Genomic DNA, 18,233 nt, shown 5'->3' on the forward strand with positions numbered 1-18,233 from the left:
AGCCGGAGGAAAGCCTGGAGGAGTTCCTGGCCAGGCTACGGACCCAAATCCTGCGCTGCGGCTACGAGCCGGCGCAGGTGAACCGGGAGCTGCGAGACCGCTGCGTCCTGGGCAGCCGAGGCGAGCTGCAGCGGAAGCTGGTGAGGGAAGCGGCGCTGAAGGGCGACGACCTCACCCTGGAGGATGTCCGGCGGAAGGCACGCGCCCACCGCCCACCTTGTGATTTGCTTCTTACTTGGGGATTGCACCAAAAGTAAATTGGTGATCGGTCCTAAGTAAATAAACACCACCTAACCTAACCTAATCTAACCTCGGTTTGCAGATTGGCATTTCGGCAAAGTAATATTTCAACTAATTGACATTTCGGCAAACTGCCAATTCGGCAGATTGACATTTCGGCAAATTGACATTTCGGCAAATTGACATTTCGGCAAATTTATATTTCGGCAAATTGACATTTCAACTAATAAGCATTTCGGCAAATTGGCATTTCGGCAAAAAGGCATGTCGGCAAATGGCATTTCGACTTTTGACACGTCGGCAAAAAGCACACCGGCAAAATGACATTCGGCGAAATGCATTCGGCAAAATGACATTCGGTAAATCGCCTTTCGGCAATTTGTCCGGACACCGGTGAGACGCCCGCGGCGGGCGGAGACGGCCAGGCCGGCCGAGCGCCCGGGACCGGGCTCGTGCTTCGGCTGCGGAGGCCGGGGACACTGGCGGCGGGACTGTCCGACGGCCAGGGCGGACTCGGCGCCGCAGAGGGCGCGCCCTCCGGCGGCAGGAGCGGTGCAGCAGCGCGGAGTGTCTCGCCCGCCCGGCCCGGCAGACGGCGGTCGGCGAGACAGCAGACGCGGCGGACCGCTCGAGAAGAGGAGGTGCTTCAAATGTGGCAGAACTGGACACCTGAAGCGGGACTGTCCAGGAATCGGACAGGTGGCGTCCGTGGAGGAGGATGTCGTGATGACGGTGGCGCAGCTGACGAGCCAGGACCGGCTGCCACTGGTAACTCTGTCTGTCAACGGCCGGGAGACTGAGATGCTGGTGGACACCGGGTCACCGGTGTCGATCGTGGCGGACGGCAGCATCCCGGGACTGAAGCTGAGACCGTCCAAGATGCAGCTACGCTCGTTCACGGGTCAGCCGGTGCCGGTCCACGGCGAGGCGACCGTGCAGACGGAGTATGACGGCCAGCGGAAGCGGCTGAACGTGGTTGTCAGCGGTCAGCTCCGACACCACCCGCTGCTGGGGCGCGACTGGCTGCGTGAAATACGTTTGGACTGGCGGTCGCTGCTGCAGGTCAGCGAGGCCAGCAAAGTGAGCGGCGGGCGGACGCTGAGCTCAGTGAGCGCCAGTGTTTGCAGGGGGCCTCGGCACGATGGAGCAGCGCGCGCACCTGACCCTAAAGCCGGGCGCGGTGCCGCGGCGGCTACCACCGCGACCAGTACCGTACGCGCTGCTGCCGCAAGTGGAGGCCGAGCTGGACCGGTGGGTCAGAGACGGGATAGCAAGAAAGGTCGACCCGTCCGAAACCAGTACAGGCTGGGGCACGCCACTGGTTCCGGTGCCGAAGCCGGGAGGCGGAGTGAGGCTCTGTGCGAGCTACAACCTCACAGTGAACCCGCAGCTGATCGTCAACCACCACCCGCTGCCGAAGCCGGAAGATGTGTTCGCAGGGGTGAGTGGCATGCTGTTCTGCAAGCTGGACCTAAAGCATGCGTACCAGCAGATGCCGCTCGGTGAGGAGTCTCGAGCAATGACGACCGTCAGCACTCACAAGGGCGAATTCATCATGAAGAGACTGCCGTTCGGGGTCGCCAGTTCCGGCGCCCTCTTCCAGGAGGCCATGGACCGGGTCCTGGAAGGACAGGAGGGATGCCGGTGTTACCTGGATGACCTACTGGTGTTCGGAGCGGATGAGCAACAGCTGCTGCAGCGGCTGGACGAGATCCTCGGAAGACTGGAGCGACAGGACCTGCGGCTGGCGGCGCAGAAATGCCAGCTAGCGGTGCCAGAAGTCGAGTTCCTGGGGTGGAAGGTGACGGCTGAGGGCATCGCACCGACTGACGGCGGTGTAGCAGCAGTGCTGCAGGCACCGGAGCCGACGGACGTCAGCCAACTGAGGTCGCTCCTGGGCTCCATCACCTACTTCGGGCGTCTGCTACCCGATCTGTCGACAGTGCTGGCGCCGCTCTATCAGCTGACCAAGAAGGGCGTGCCGTGGGCATGGACAGAGCAGTGCGCCAAGGCGGTAGAGAAGGTGAAACGGATGCTGACTAGCCCGCCGGTGTTGATGCGGTATAACCCGGACCTGCCGCTGAGGCTCGTGACAGATGCCAGCAGTGTGGGTGTCGGCGCGGCGCTGGTTCACGTGACACCGGACGGGGCGGAGAGGCCGGTGATGTATGCGTCACGGACGCTGACGCCCACAGAAAGGAATTACCCACAAGTCGAGCGCGAGGCGGCGGCGGTGTCATTCGGGATAACCCGCTTCCATCGGTTCCTGTACAGGCGGCCTTTCACGCTCGTGGTGGATAATAGGGCTCTATCCCGGATCCCGGACAGAGACCTGCCGAGCCTGGCGGCCGCCCGCCTCCAGTGGTACGCGCTGCAACTGGCGGCGTACAGCTACGCAGTGGAGCTGCGTCAGTCCGAGCACATGCACATGGCCGACTGTCTGTCGCGCCTGGCCAGACCGTGCTCGGGTGTCGAACGAGAGAAAATCGACAGCATGGATGAAGTATTCCTGGATTGGACACTCCCTATTCCCCCAACACTAGCGCCGGCGACCAAGCGGCCGCCCTGGTGGCGGAGGTCCGAAACATCGGCGGCGAGTGCGCCGGCGGCCGCCGCACCGGCTTGCGTGCTAAAAACGCGGTAATGGAGGGCGAAATTAGCGAACTTAAGCTCATAACACACAATTTTAGACACTTTAAACATAATTTTTAGTCCTTTCTTTATTCTTATAATTATTATGGCTCCATTTAGTCACTATCACATACGGAATCATTACCTGATGCCCATAAACTGAGCCGGTATTCTTGACTTGCCGATGCAATCTATCATCAAATATCATCGTTCCTCGGCAGTCAAACAAGTTCCTATTGATGATTTAATACAAATATCAACTTATTTTCATGTTATCGCACAAAACTTAACTTTATCCTAACATTGGCTCTTCGGCTGTAATCACGAACCCTCACTTGTCAGCAGAATTTAAGCAACTTCTTAAATCAAAACTGGGAAAAGAATATTTCCATGACATTCCTCAATTCCTGTTCTACCAGTTTCACAAAAATTTTCATCAAAATCGGTTATAGGTAAGTAATAAACGACAAAAGTATACCAAAAGACACGCTCCGCCCATAGCCCGCAATGCTAAAATGGCGCCAGCGCCCTCGCCGTCGGGAAATCCGCCGCCGCCGCCGGGTGGTCGGCAAATCGGCGGAGTGTCCCATCCAGGAATACCTAATCCATGTCGACAGAGAAGGAGCCGGTGGGCGCCTGGAGACCAGCAGAGCGAGCAGCGGGTGCCAGGACGCCGGTGATAGCGGCGCGGCGGGCCCCGGAGCCCTGAGGCCGGCGGGCGCCGGGACGCCGACGGAGGCCGCCGGAACGCTGAAGTATGTGGGCTCCGGGATGCGGCTGGGCGCGGGCGCCGGGACGCTGGCAGGAGCAGCGGGCGCCGGGATACGGTAGTCCGCGGGCGCCGGGTCGTTGGCGAGTGCTGGGACGCTGGTGGGCGCCAGCGCGCTGGTAGGTGGTGGGACGCCAGCGGCGCCGGGAGACCAGTCCGGCGGGACACCAGCGGCGCCGGGAGACCAGTCCGGCGGGACGCCAGTGGTGCCGGGAGGCCAGTCCGGCGGGACGCCAGCGGCGCCGGGAGACGGCGGGACGCCAGCGGCACCGGGAGCCGGGTCCGTCGGGACCGTGGCGGCGCCGGGAGCGGAGTCTGCAGCGGCGCAGATCGGACTGATCCGACGGAGCAGGTCCGGAATCAGCGGGAGGCGGCCGCTGGGACGGTCGTGCCGGTGGCGCTCGGCGAGGCCGGTGCTGGCGCCAGCGGCGGCGCGAGGACGGCCGTGCGGGCGTCGCCCGGTGGTGCCGGCGGGGTCTCCAGCGAGGGCGCCAGGACGGCTGTACCGGGGTCGATCGGCGGGGCCGGTGCCGGCGCCAGCGGAGGCGACGGTGGAGACAGCCGAGTGGTGACACCCCCAGCGAGCGGATCTGTATCGGGCTGGTCGCGCTCGTGCGGACGGTGGAGGTGAGGCCGGTGGGACAGGTGACTCTGGCGACGGCGGTGATGCCAGTGGCCCCAGAGGCGACAGCCACACCGGCGGTGTCGGTGGCGGTGATATCGGTGACGGTGACGGCGACGGCGACGGCGGGGGCGGCGCTGGCACTGAGGGCCACCCGCAACGCCGTTCCGCTCGGCGCCGGAGGGGCCCGAGGCGGCTTATCGCCGAAGTGTGAAATGTGTTTCCGTGTGAAGGGCGGCAATGTTTTGTACCGCAATGTTTTGTATCCGTATTTGTTATCGCGCTCGTGGCTGTGTTCCGTTCTCAATTTCAAGGGCGGCAGGGTGTAGTGTCGTGAGCGCGAGCTGCGCTGCCCCAACCTGCCCGTGGACTGGCGACGCCTCTGGCGGCGCCGGCGCGCGGACTCGGGGTTTCCGGCAGACTAAATTTAGTGACTGTCTTTCATCAAAAAAAGCACGCGACCGCCAAGCGCCGAAAAATTCAGCCGCCGGCCCGCCGCCATGCGCTGAATTCGGCGCATGCAAAATTACGCCGGACGTGCACTGAAATTTTCAGCACAATCCCGCCACTACGCCGGACATATTCAGCATAACGTGTATTTTTCCAGTCTGATCTGGGGCTCTGGGCCGGGTAGCCTCAGTTGAACAGTAGTAGACCCATGATCAACTCTAGTTTATGATTTGAAATTTGAATTTGAATGCAGATTGCAGGTACTAGCTTACGATCTTTGTTGTCTGGGAGACATCAAATCCGGCCTAGGTCTCGTTACGCTCCCAAATTCCTGAAATCATCTGTTTGCACCTTAATTTCTTCATTAATCAGTTTGAGTTCCCCAAAATTTTGGAGCCTGTAGTTAGCCGAACACCGCGCTTAACCCTCGCCCGCACATGCCATTTTCCCATCCTAGAACGCACATGGGGGGGTTGCCACCCCCCGCGCCATTTTGTTCCTGTTGGAGATAGAGCTTAGCGGTAAAGACCAAAAAGATTCTTTGGGAAGAGACGAATCCAATGATACCCAGTTTTACCTTCTCAGGTCAGTCATTGACCTTCCAGGTCAGGTCAAACAAAAAAAAAATGGTGCTGTTTTGGGTCACAGTTGGATATCAAGTGCGCTGCTTATCATATACCGATGACGATGCCGTTTTCTGGTGCCAAGCCAGCTAGAACCTCTTTGTCACACTACCCGACCAGGTTTTTGCTGCTGAGGTCAGTTCAGGTCAAGTTAGGTCAAGGTCAATTATATGTGTTTGTATGTCTGTGTGTGTCTGTGTGTATACTGATGTGTGCACCGATTGTTTATGTGTCCATAGGTGACATGAAATCATGATCTGAGAAGCTTTTACCAAAAATGCAGTCAAAAAACTTCACAAAAAGTAAATTTCGCTTGCCCAAAACGCAATTATCTTAGATGACCTAGGTTGACCTTGACCTTGACCTTGACATCTGTACATCGTTGAACAACATGTTCCATGATAGGTGGGAGGTAAGACTGGCAAAAAAGGCCGAAATCAAGGTGTCAAAAGCTCACAAGGCCCATAGCCAACGCCAGATATTGAGAACTGGCCATTTGGGTCATGACATGACGGTCATGTCATGACTTTGTGACCTTGTTTTTCAGGTCATGTCATGACCTGAAAAACAAGGTCATATCTCCGAAACCAAAAACCACAGAAACTTGAAATTTTCAGTGGACATCAAGAAAGGATAGAGGAGCAGCTTTACCAAAAATCAGCCTCCTAGCTCTAAAAATGTTGAGTGCAGAGCAGAAAGACTACCTAAGGGGGTGGCAACCACCCCCCCCCCCCCATGTGCGGGCAAGGGTTAATTTTTCACACAATCACACACTTTTTCACACACAGCGTGGACCCTCAGAGGTCAGTTGGTACCGCAGGGGTCTTTATGGCCGGGTGGGCTCTCAGAAGCACCAGTGAGGGCCCTCAGTCTCACAGTCGTCGTAATGGGGCCGTCCGAGACATTGGTGTGAGGCCATTACTCATTACAGGTTGGCGTAAGGCCCTAGATATGGCCCCTCTTGGGCCGGAAAGGACTCTCAGAGGCACGCTAGCGGCCATAAGAGGCCGGTAAAGGGCCCTCAGAGGCCGCCAGTAGCCTTCAGAAGTCGGCGTGTAACCCTCATGGACAATTTAGTGAGGCTTCTTTGGACTCACGAGGTGCTGTTACGAGCCCTATTCTTTCTGAATCGAAATATGGCCAGCATAGACCCTGAGCGGTAAACTGGTGCCACAGAGCCCCTCCGACCCGAGGGGTCCTCTGAATGCGATAGGGGGGGACTAGATGGCACGTGCCTCCTGGGACCCCCTGACTACGCTACGATTTCATACGCGTCATGTCAGGCATTTTGGGCTTGCACCCCAACTTGAAGAATGTTCCTGGGCCCCTGTGACAATATATTGCATTCATTATAGGTATTCGTCATTAGCTTGCACTCTCTGCAATCTGCCCACACTATTATTTGTCCCCATAAGCGTAGGAACCATGGGTGCAAGGGTGCAGCTGCACCCACAATATTTATCCAGTGGGTGCAGACAATGTATTCTGCACCCACAATAATCTGAACCAAAAACCCCTTTTTCATCAACACTACTTCCCATGCAGCACGGCAAATTCAGGATATGTTGCCTACTATCCATCTTTCGAAGCATTTGCTACTGTGATCAGTGATGTGATGGTCTTCAAAACTTACATTTGTGCTGAAAAAGGGAAATGGAGAATGTGATTGAACACATACCGAACCGATGACCCACTGTCAAAAATTTTAGCCCGATATCTTCGAAAATGGCCAAGTTGGCCGCTTTTACTTTTTGCGGTAGTCAATAGGTATTGACAATATTAGCCCTCGAATGTGTGCAGCGTTTTCCAGCTTCTAATGTGTGGGGGGAGGGGGAGGGGGGTCGGTCGGACCCCCTGCCGTTCGGCCCCTGATCGAGCTAGAGCTTCGCGGAAAAAACGAGGGTGTTGCCCGTGACGAGAGGAAGCCGATGATACCCAAGTTTAAGGTCCTACTTCATTGGTTGACCTTCCAAGTCAGGTCAATATTCCAAAAGTCGGGAAAATCGGGACCTGCTAGAACTGCGTTAAGTGAAGCTGTTATCGGGTTTTTGTAGTTTCAGTGATGCTTTTCGATGCTAAGTGATGCTTTCCGCGATGCGAGTCGGATGGACTTCGCTCAGGCGGTGTCAGGTCGCTGCCGCCGGGGCCAAGCTGTGTCCGGGCAGGCGGTGAGTCAGTGAGCGAGATGGACTGACGGTGTGAGGGTGCGCGCTGAGGAATACAGAATCTACAAGCTATTTCGGCAATCATGGCGAACTTCGACTTGAAACTTATCCCGGAGTATGATGGCACTAGTGACTTTTCGTGTTGGTATGAGAAGGTGGAACTGGTGTGTGGCCTGCAAAAACCGGCAGTGGACTTGGCCGTGGTGGTGCCGTTGAGACTGACAGGGGGTGCCTCGGCTGTTTATCGCCAACTGAGTGAAGCCGACAAGGCGGACGCAGGGAAAGTGAAGGCGGCTTTGCAGCGTGCGTTTGCAGTCGACAAGTTTAAAGCCTACGAAGAGTTCCGAGATCGCCAGCTGCGGGTCGACGAGTCCGTCGATGTGTTTCTGGCGGACCTACAAAGACTGTCGTCGATCTTCGGAGGCATTAACGAAGAGGGATTGAGCTGCGCATTTGTGGCAGGACTGCCCGAGTCCGTGCGGCACGCTCTCCAGACAGGCGCCCGCATGGAGTCCCTGTCTCTGTCGGAGATGGTGGACCGGGCCCGTGCTATCCTCTGTCGAGATAGCGTTCTGGGGGTAGCTGCAGCGGCAGACCACCGCGGTCCGCGCCGTCAGGAAGCCACCGTTTGCTATGCGTGCGGACAGCCCAACCACTTGGCCCGCGATTGTCTTCGTGGTCGAGGTGGCCGTGGACGTCGAGGTGGTTTGGGCGGAAGCAGGCTCTGCTTCCGGTGCAGCCGACCCGGCCACGTGGCAGCTACCTGCCCGGAAAACGGCGGCGGAGAGGTGGCCTCAGCGCCAGCCTCCTCTCCGGCTCACCAGTGAGTGGCGCTCTGCCGACCACGCGCCTGTCGGTGGACGGAGTGATGTGTCGAGCCCTCGTGGATACCGGATGCACCGTGAGCGTCGCGCACTCCTCCGTTTGCCGCCGCTGGTCTGCGGAGCGAATCAACGTTGTGACACTGAGTGGAGAACGATACGCATGCGAAGGCAGAGGTTACGTGTCAGTGCAGACCATGTTTGGTGCTCGAGTTGAGTTGGAAGTGCTGGTGTCTGCTAGAAAGCCTTTGAACTTTTCATTCATTCTGGGAATGAACGGTGTGACTGCTCTGCAGGGCGTGTTCGTTAGTGCATCCAGTGAAGTGAACTTTGGAGTGGACTCAGCTGTGCCGGCCGCTCCAGTTGCAGCGGCTGCCAGTGGCGTCTCGGATGGAGCAGCCTCATCGCTGCATCCGGGCTGCAATGAGACGGCGGCGCAACCCGAACCGACACCGACCGACCTGCACCCGGACCGGGCACCAGTTGTGGATGCACCAGATTATGCCGTGTACTTTGATCCGACATCTAAGGCGTGGAGAATGAAATGGAAGTGGACTGACGGAGCAGAGCCGGAGTGCTTGCAGAACACTGTCGCACAGTACAGGGTGCCGTGTGACGCTCGCCGTGAATTTGACGATGAACTCAAACGTTGGGTGGAGCAGGGCTGGCTTATTCCCTACAACGAGTCAGAGCTTGGCCCACCAAAGGGTCTGGTGCCTTTAATGGCAGTTCAACAAAAGAACAAATCGAAAGTGAGACCTGTGCTTGACTATCGTGAACTGAACAATTACTTGACAGCTCACACAGCTGACGCAGACGTCTGTGCGGACCAACTGAGGAAGTGGCGACGACATGGCGAAAACGTTGCGGTCGTAGATCTACGTCACGCGTATTTGCAGATTCAGGTTGACCGCCAGCTGTGGCCGTTTCAGACGGTGATGATCGAAAACCAGAGACATTGTTTGACACGGCTCGGTTATGGATTGTGCGTGGCTCCGCTCGTCATGAAGGCGGTGATTCGGACGGTTCTGGAACGTGACGCGGACGTAAACCGGGCAGTGCTTCCGTACGTGGACGATCTGCTGGTGAACGAGGACATTGTTAGCGCAGAGCGAGTGGTGGCTCATCTGGCGAACTTTGGTCTCGAGTGCAAGCCTCCAGAGCGGGCGGCAGGCGGTGCGCGTCTGCTCGGTCTGCGAGTCTCACGGGAGCTTGGCAGGCTGGTGTGGAGCAGAGACAACCCAGTCGGACCACCACCGGCTGTGCTCACGCGCCGTGGAGTGTTCTCGTGGTGCGGACGCCTGATCGCTCACATGCCCGCGTGTGGTTGGCTCCGCCCTGCCGTGGCCTGGCTGAAACGACGCGTGAATGACGTCACACAAGGATGGGATGACATCACCTACGACGGAGTTCTGCAGAAGCAGATTAGTCATGTCGCGGCTCGGGTAGCCAGTCACGATCCGGCACACGGTCTGTGGAGCGTGCGGAGTGACCGCGCTGTGGTTTGGGTGGATGCGAGCTCCGTAGCAGCGGGTGTGGTGGTGGAGTCACCTGACGGCGACGTCATTGAAGACGGATGCTGGCTGAGGAAGGATGAATCCACACACATAAATGTTGCGGAGCTAAATGCGGCCGTGAGAGGCATCAACGTGGCCGTCGCTTGGGACATGCGTGTCATCGATCTGCGCACGGACTCGGTCACAGTGCACCGTTGGATCAACGATGCATTGAGCGGCCGCACTCGGCTGCGCACCAAGGCACACGGAGAGATGTTGATCAGACGCAGGGTCGACATGATTCGACAGCTGGTGGATGAGCTCGAGCTGTCGCTGTCTGTAACTCTAGTGCGGAGCGCAGCGAATCGAGCAGACGAGCTGACCCGAGTGCCGAAAGACTGGGTGCGTGATGAGTCATCGCCTGCAGCTACTGAGACGATGGCCGGCTGCGAGGCTGCGGCCAATGGGCTGGCATTGCCTAACTCTGATGACGATTCATCGGGTTCGGCAGTACTGAGAGGAGGCGATCAAGTCGCAGCTGCAGGTGGTAGCAGCGCTGAGGTGGATCGGATGACGCCGCGGGGAGACTCGGCCGGCGCGGCAGAGGACCGGACGGAGGATCAGCTTGCACCAGGAGGCTCTGCTGATATTGCGGAGGCCATCGCAGGAGTGCATGACCGCGCAGGACATCCCGGGGTTCGTCGGACACTGTACTTTGCACGGCGTGACATTTCAAAGGACGTGACGCGAGCTCAAGTGCAAAATGTGGTGAGCCAGTGTGACGCATGCCGCTCAATCGATCCGGCGCCAATGAAGTGGAGGCATGGCTCGTTGGAAGTGTCTGACGTATGGAAGCGACTGGCAATTGATGTAACGCACTACCGGGGCCAGTCGTTTCTCTCGGTTGTGGACTGTGGACCCTCGCGGTTCTGTCTGTGGCGACACCTGAGTCGTCCGGACGCTGATGTCACGATCGCTCAGCTCGAACAGATCTTCTTCGAGCGCGGGGCACCTGAGGAGCTGCTTTGTGATAATGACACCATCTTTCGCAGTCGGAGTTTTGCGGCTTTTGCAGCGAGGTGGGGCGTGCGTCTTCGATTTAGGGCGGTTCATGAGCCGGCTGGCAATTCGATAGTTGAGCGGAACCATCGCACGATCAAGGTCATTGCTGCGCGAAAACAATGCTCGGTGGCCGAGGCAGTCCACCTGTACAATGTAACGCCGCGCGAGGGTGGATCTGCACCCGCGAGTGTCGTGTTCCGGTACAATGTGAGGGACAATGTGCGGCCCGCTGCTGCACCGCCGGCGCCCAACCCCGTACCAGTGAACAGTGAGGCAGCCGCGTATCGTGTTGGCGACCCTGTCTGGGTACGTCGTCGGGGAACTCGGTGTGTTGATGCGTCGCGTCCCGGCACGGTGTCTGATGTCGTTTCTGAGCAGGTCGTAGAAGTCGATGGAGTGCCGTGGCACGTGAGAAATTTACGCCGACGGAATGCCGCCGTCGAGGAGGGGCCCGTTAGTGAGGGCGACAGTGAGGGAGAGAGGGACGGTGAGAGTCTGGTCATTACCGTGCCGGTGGTGAATGATGCGGGCTCAGAGGGGAACAGTGGGCCGGAAGTCGTGGAGGGAGAGTCAGCTGAGATTGTGGGTGAGGAGGAGCGACAGATTCCACGTAGAAGCGAGCGGGAACGTAGACAGGCCCAGTATTTCCAATCGATGGGTTGATCCTTCGAGATCAAGGGTGGAGTGTAGTTTCAGTGATGCTTTTCGATGCTAAGTGATGCTTTCCGCGATGCGAGTCGGATGGACTTCGCTCAGGCGGTGTCAGGTCGCTGCCGCCGGGGCCAAGCTGTGTCCGGGCAGGCGGTGAGTCAGTGAGCGAGATGGACTGACGGTGTGAGGGTGCGCGCTGAGGAATACAGAATCTACAGTTTTTCGGGGTGCTGATCACAAATATCTGATGTTAGTTTTGATCACAGATGATTTCTTCGTGCATTTAGGCCAGATCGGGTCAGGTCAGGTCAGGTCAACCATTAGGCGTCCTACCGGCTATCCATAGTAGGTGTCAACTACCACTGACGGCTTCGTAGCATGTCACGAAAGCACTAAAACTACTTCGTAAACGTTCAAATGGATGGTAAATTCGAAATCAGCCCTATAAACTACCCTAGAAACATGTACAACTCGAAAAAGTGAACCGAGGTCATCAAAGGTCAATGACCTGACCTGACCTTCAGGCATAGGTGGGCACGATCCGTTCCTCCGTTCCTCCGTTCCGGAACGCCGTTACAATTTTTAGGAACGGAGGAACGGACTCGTTACATTTTAAAAAGGGTAACGGACCAAGTAACTTCCGTTACATTGGTTGTTCGTTCCTCCGTTACAAGTTAACAGTTTAGTCCGTTCCTTCGTTCCTCCGTTACTTTTCGTTGTCCGAGCGGGTTGATCTTTCAGCTAACCCACAGACATTAATGCAGCAGCGGAATAGTGGATTATTGAGCAGCCCTGACTTGAAGACGGGAGATGGCCTCAGTGTACAGTGTACTGGCCTTCCGCAATGAGCCGGCGTTGCAGTATATATGTGTTCGCAAAGTTCAACACGGGCGTCCCTTCAAGCGCCTCAGTAGAGCGCATGTTCTCAATGGGAAAAGATGTGCTACGTGCAAAAAGGGCTACCCTCTCAGAAAGTGGCAGCGGAACATCTTCAATTAAGGGAGGGGGGGGGGGGCACTGCCGACTTTTTGTTCCATTCTTTCCATGCAACGCACATAGGGCTAATGTTAAAATGCCAAAATCAAAGGGGGCACGGTGCGCCGGTGCCCCCCCCCCCCCGTTCCGCCGCCTATGCTCGCAGATGCCAACCTGGAACGTCTAGTGTTCGTGAAGTGCAACCGGCATCTGGCCGGGGACAAGTGATGCGCATCAGTACCACCAGACGTTCCAAGGTTTAGTGTCCAATCAGTGCCCACTGTCTTGGTAGATTTGGTGGGCATTCCGCTTTCTCGGTAGGTTTAGTTTGTGTCAGAATGGTCTCAAAAATGTTTGAAATACCCAACATTTTAACGTTTTTTATTTTGCTGTAACGGAGTAACGGACTAAAAGAACTTCCGTTACATTATATACAGAGGAACGGAGGAACGAGTAACGGAAGTCACGTTTTGAGGGAACGGAGGAACGAGTAACGAAGTTACAATTTTGGGGAACGGTGCCCACCTATGCCTTCAGGTTATCTTCACACCCACCGTGATGCATGGGAAGAACATCATTTCACATGTTTGGACGTCTACAATCACAAAAAGACTGGAAACGCGCGGATAATGTGAGCTGACATACGCCAAATCGCGATTCCGGCCGAACACATGGTCTCGAGAATCAGGTCACAGGTCAAATGTCTTTTGGGTCAGGGTCATGAAATTTTAGAGTAGGTGTAAAACTGATCAACTCGAGGGTACTAAAAGTTTCGTCGCGATCGGCCGCTTTTTGCGCGAGTTATTTGCGAACAACCATGGGGGGTTCATCCGACCCCCCTACACATGCGAGGGTCAATGCTTCCAAATGCACTTATCCGTTGGTACCTTTTCGACATGGTACACCCTCAAAGCTCGTAACGAGCCTTCGCCCGTGGGCCCCCCCCCCCCTGCCCCGCTTCACCGGCCATGGCTGGATTTCTGCACCCATGCACCCACAATGTTCCAGCCGTTCCTACGCCCATGTTTGTCCCTAGATGCGCTTACAGAAAGCAGGGATAAGCCCAAACAGTCAACGGCCTGTTAGTTTCGCAAACAGCCGCCAGGGGCGCTAGGGTCGCCTATGTTGTGAGATAGGGCAAACCAGGGTATATTGAGTGAAGGGCAAACTTCTCTCGCTCGGCGCCGCCTGGGGTTTAAAATTTACGGGGAATTAACAATGCCACGCCCTTTCCACATGAGTGGAGCACAATAAAATCGATGGAGCACCTTGCATTGCGATTAGTGACACACCCTACTCGGCAGTCAGTAGTGCAGGCGTGTATTGGCTTTCTGCCTAACTTGCTTGGCGACTCGTTTTCACTTGGCAAAATATATACCTTACCTTACTTACCTTACTTTGATCAGAATTTTGAAAGGCTCTTTGGCCTGTGGGGTACCGTTCTCATCGAGCTCAAGGCAACTTGAATGTCAAAACTCAGTCAGGCACTGAGTACCTGATGTTTGCCCAGTGGGCGTCCAGCCTGGATTTGAAGAGGTCTACAGAGGCAGCGCTCACGACCGAGAGGGGGAGACTATTCCAGTCGTTCACTACCCGCGCACCGAACGCTTGTCTTCTCGGTCTTGATTCGGCCCTCGGCTTCAGGAGTTTCCACGGGTGACCGCGGGTGCGCTGGACTGCTGCAGGAGTGAAGAAGTCCTCTGGAAGCAGGTCCATTCCGCCGTGGAGAACCTGGTACACTTGGATCATATCCCCGCGACGTCTTCGGTAGAATAGTGATGGAAGCTTCAGTGCCTCTAGTCGTTCCTCATATGGCAGGTGTCTGATAGAGCTGACTAAACGAGTGGCTCTCCGCTGAACACGTTCAGCGGAGAGGGTCGCCTATGTTGTGAGATAGGGCAAACCAGGGTATATTGAGTGAAGGGCAAACTTCTCTCGCTCGCCGCCGCCTGGGGTGTAAAATTTACGGGGAATTAACATATATAATATAGGGCCTTCTATAGAACTTCGCTTATATGCATTCATAAAACGCATAAAACACTCAACCGACCCACTCACCCCTCCTCACTTGAATATAGGGCCTTCTATAGAACTTCGCTTACTCCCCAAATGCAGATTTTCAATTGCCGCCGTCTCCTCTCCCAGCAATCGGCACATGGTCGAACGCTATGAAAATTTTCTAAAATATTTGACGTCAAAGATTTTTAATAAAATGTACTGATACATGACTAATACTTTTGCATGTAAGGCGCAAAACAATGAAGTTAAACCAAATGAAACCATATTTTCATTTCTAAACTTTTTTGTGCCTATTCATCATTCCTCAGCTGCCTGCAGGTGCAGAGCAAAGTGTCGTTAAAACTTTGAGTGACCATGACGTCACCAAAGCAACCTTGGATATCATGAAAACTTTTTTTTTTTTTTGCTCGGTCGGCCTAGTGCCATACCCGAGCAGCATATTTACGTCTGGACAACGAGTTGCGGGGAAAAGTGCTGATTTTGTCGCAGTTTTAGGAGCCGGTGATTTGGCTGGATTTTTGGGTTACTTTATCGTTCCGATTCCTGTATTTCATAGTGTTTGGATTTTGAATATTTTAGTTCTTTCAGATAAACATTACTTGCTTTAAAAATTTCGTAAAAACGTTTCATTTTTATAAGCCGACCACTCGAGTCCTAAAAAAATACGTCAGCACTACAATTATTGTAAACAAACAAATGGAGCACCACCTGGCTCTGTTCCAAGGCTCTTTTCAAGTTCATTTGGATGGTTTTCGTACTCTTGTACGTCGCTTTTTTGGAAGTTTTGAATCCCTTGTGATTTACTTATATCATATTAGAGAATTATGTGGACTGAAAATAATCCCAAGTATCCAGGAGGCTAACAGAGATCCTGACTCCTAAGCGATATCAAGTTGAAGTTAGGAAATGTTGGTTGATAAGCGCAAGTTGATCTGGCTCACGAGTCACATATCAGCAAGAAAAAGTAAAATTAAAAGAGCTTATTGGCGAAAACAAGCTATAAATTGCAGGAGATCAATACTGAAGAGCACGCTGAGCAGGCCAGAAAATGTTGGCTGATGAACGCTATACATGCATTATGCATTCACCAGTATATTTATGCTGCATTGGTATGAATATTGAATTATAACTGACAAAAGCAAGATTAATTAGTACTTACTATCAAGTGAAAAATATAGAATGAACGAACTTGGGTAGCATTACTTTGCTATGCAAATAATGCGTATTACTCAGTGTCTGGCAAATGAAACATGCAATCATTCCATAGCTACTGGAGGAGAAAGCTTGGATCACTAAATCAGCTTGATGTTGAATTTGATGTTAATCATTACACTGCATTTCTTAAAAAGAGGATTGTAGTAAAATTGTCGATGTGACCATCCATATGCAACAATGTGATCATATGATGTGTTCATAGTCATTCGTGATAGTGATTATTGGTCCAATATACAATGGAAAAGCTCTCAGCATTTCTTTCTGTGGATGGCCAGAAGTGACTCAGAGCGTAGAAGTGTTGTCTTCACAGGGCTGGGATAAAAAGTACTGAGGGTAATCTCTCAGCAAGGAACTTTGACTTGGTATGAGATGTAGGTACAAGTAGGTAGGTGCTTAGTACCTCTATTGTTAGTAGTTGTGTAGGATTAGTTGGGTTAGTTTAGATTAGGTAATGTTAGTTTTTTTAATTTTCCAAGTGTCCATAAAAAATGTGACCTGAGTGAAATGTGATCACACATATTTGCGACCTACTCAAGACCTGCATAGCAGTAGCACCCAGTTATAAGTTGGTAGTGGTACTCTCCCTAAATCAATCTTAGCTGCTAACCTTCAACTTGCCAACAGTTAGCTCACCTTGCCAAGCTGCATCTGCAGGGAAACAGAATGAGGACAGAGGAACTGGCTCATTGGGTGGCTGGTGTGAGTCTGTGCATTTTAAGCGTTTCTTCTCTGAAGCTGCTCTGCACTGCTGTATGTCATGCTAGATGCTCAGAAAAAAATGTTGGAAATGATCACTAAACTAACACTAAGCTACTTTATTGCTTTGTTCATGCTCGTCGCTCGAGACATCAGCAAGTACAAATCCTGCGGGGTACAGCTATGAGCTAGGTGAGTATGTTATGTGTATGTGCTGTTTGACTGTAGCAAATATACAAACAAACACAGGGTCACAATTATATTCAATATCCACATAAACGTACAACAAAAACGCACATGGCCTTACTCCAAACGCACAACAAATAACTTGAGCCAGGCGGGCACAAAAATGTTTTGATTTACAGGACAGGTATACAAGTTATCCTTTGTCTTTGGGGATCTTCTTGCTGCCAAATTGAAGTAAGATGACTGAACTTTAGGATTGACCATCTTTTTCTTCTTAGCCACTGCTTATTACGAGAAAGACTTAATGCTTGGTTGATAAACTGCCTTGAAAATGTAATGATCAATCTTCAATTCTGACATGAATGCACAAAGAAAATAGTTCCCTCTCATCTTGGAGTAGGTACACAAAGCTATTTATATGCACTGTGCTCGAAAAGCAAAATATTTAATAACTTTAACTTCTTCTTAGTGGATGGACCAGAGCATTTATCATAGCTTTCCCTCAAGTTAACCTCTGACACTGATGAATTACACTGACACCTCTGATCCCAGATAAACTTGGAATGTATAAATCTGTCTAGTCAATCATGTAACAGATAAACTTCAGGTAAATATGATATTTTGCGATATGCCTTTGGAGCATTTTGCATGTTCGCGTCATATTTTGTAACAAACGCGCAAAAACTGCAATATAACAGCACTATATGCTTCTGGGAAAAATATAATGGTAGTTAAAACTTAGCCCTGATGGTATTCGTTCTTAGCCAAAATGTAACAACAAAATATTTTGTAGTAACTATTAAATTCCGGCTTAAAACAGTGCACGATTTAGAAAAGAATCACTCTAATGAGGGTCCATTCTTGCGGTCCTGAAATCGCCACTATTTCCGGCCTCTCCAACGCAACTCGTTGTCCAGACGTAAATATGCACCCGAGCAGGGGGCATATTTACGTCTGGACAACGAGTTGCGTTGGAGAGGCCGGAAATAGTGGCGATTTCAGGACCGCAAGAATGGACCGTCATTGGAATGATTCTTTTTTAAACCGTGCACTGTTTTCGGCCGGAATTTAATAATTACTACAAAACATTTTGTAATTACGTTTCCACCAAGAATGAATGCCATCAGGGCTAATTTTTTACTACTTTCTTATTTTGTCAAGAAGCATATAGTGCTGTCATATTGCAGTTTTAGCGCGTTTGTTACAAAATATGAAGCGAAAAGCGTCAGTGTATATCAATATCAATATTGTTCACTATTTCATTTGTGCCTTCATGTCAGTATTGAAGGTGGATCATTAAATTTTCAACGCAGTTTACAAACAAGCATTTGGTCTTTCTCGTACATAAGCAGTGGCTAAGAAAAGGTTGATCAATCCTGAAGTTCAGTCATCGTACCTCAACTTAGCAGCAAGATCCCCAAGGACAGAGGATATAATATATTGTATACATGTCCTGTAAATCAAAACAAACAAGCATTTGGTCTTTCTTGTATATAAGCAGTGGCTAAGAAAAGGTTGATCAATCCTGAAGTTCAGTCATCGTACCTCAACTTAGCAGCAAGATCCCCAAGGGCAGAGGATATATTGTATACCTGTCCTGTTAATCAAAACA

The sequence above is a fragment of the Amphibalanus amphitrite genome, unplaced genomic scaffold, assembly GCF_019059575.1.
Source record: "Amphibalanus amphitrite isolate SeventyFive unplaced genomic scaffold, NRLGWU_Aamphi_draft 000014F_arrow, whole genome shotgun sequence".
In the NCBI taxonomy this organism is placed as follows: domain Eukaryota; kingdom Metazoa; phylum Arthropoda; class Thecostraca; order Balanomorpha; family Balanidae; genus Amphibalanus; species Amphibalanus amphitrite.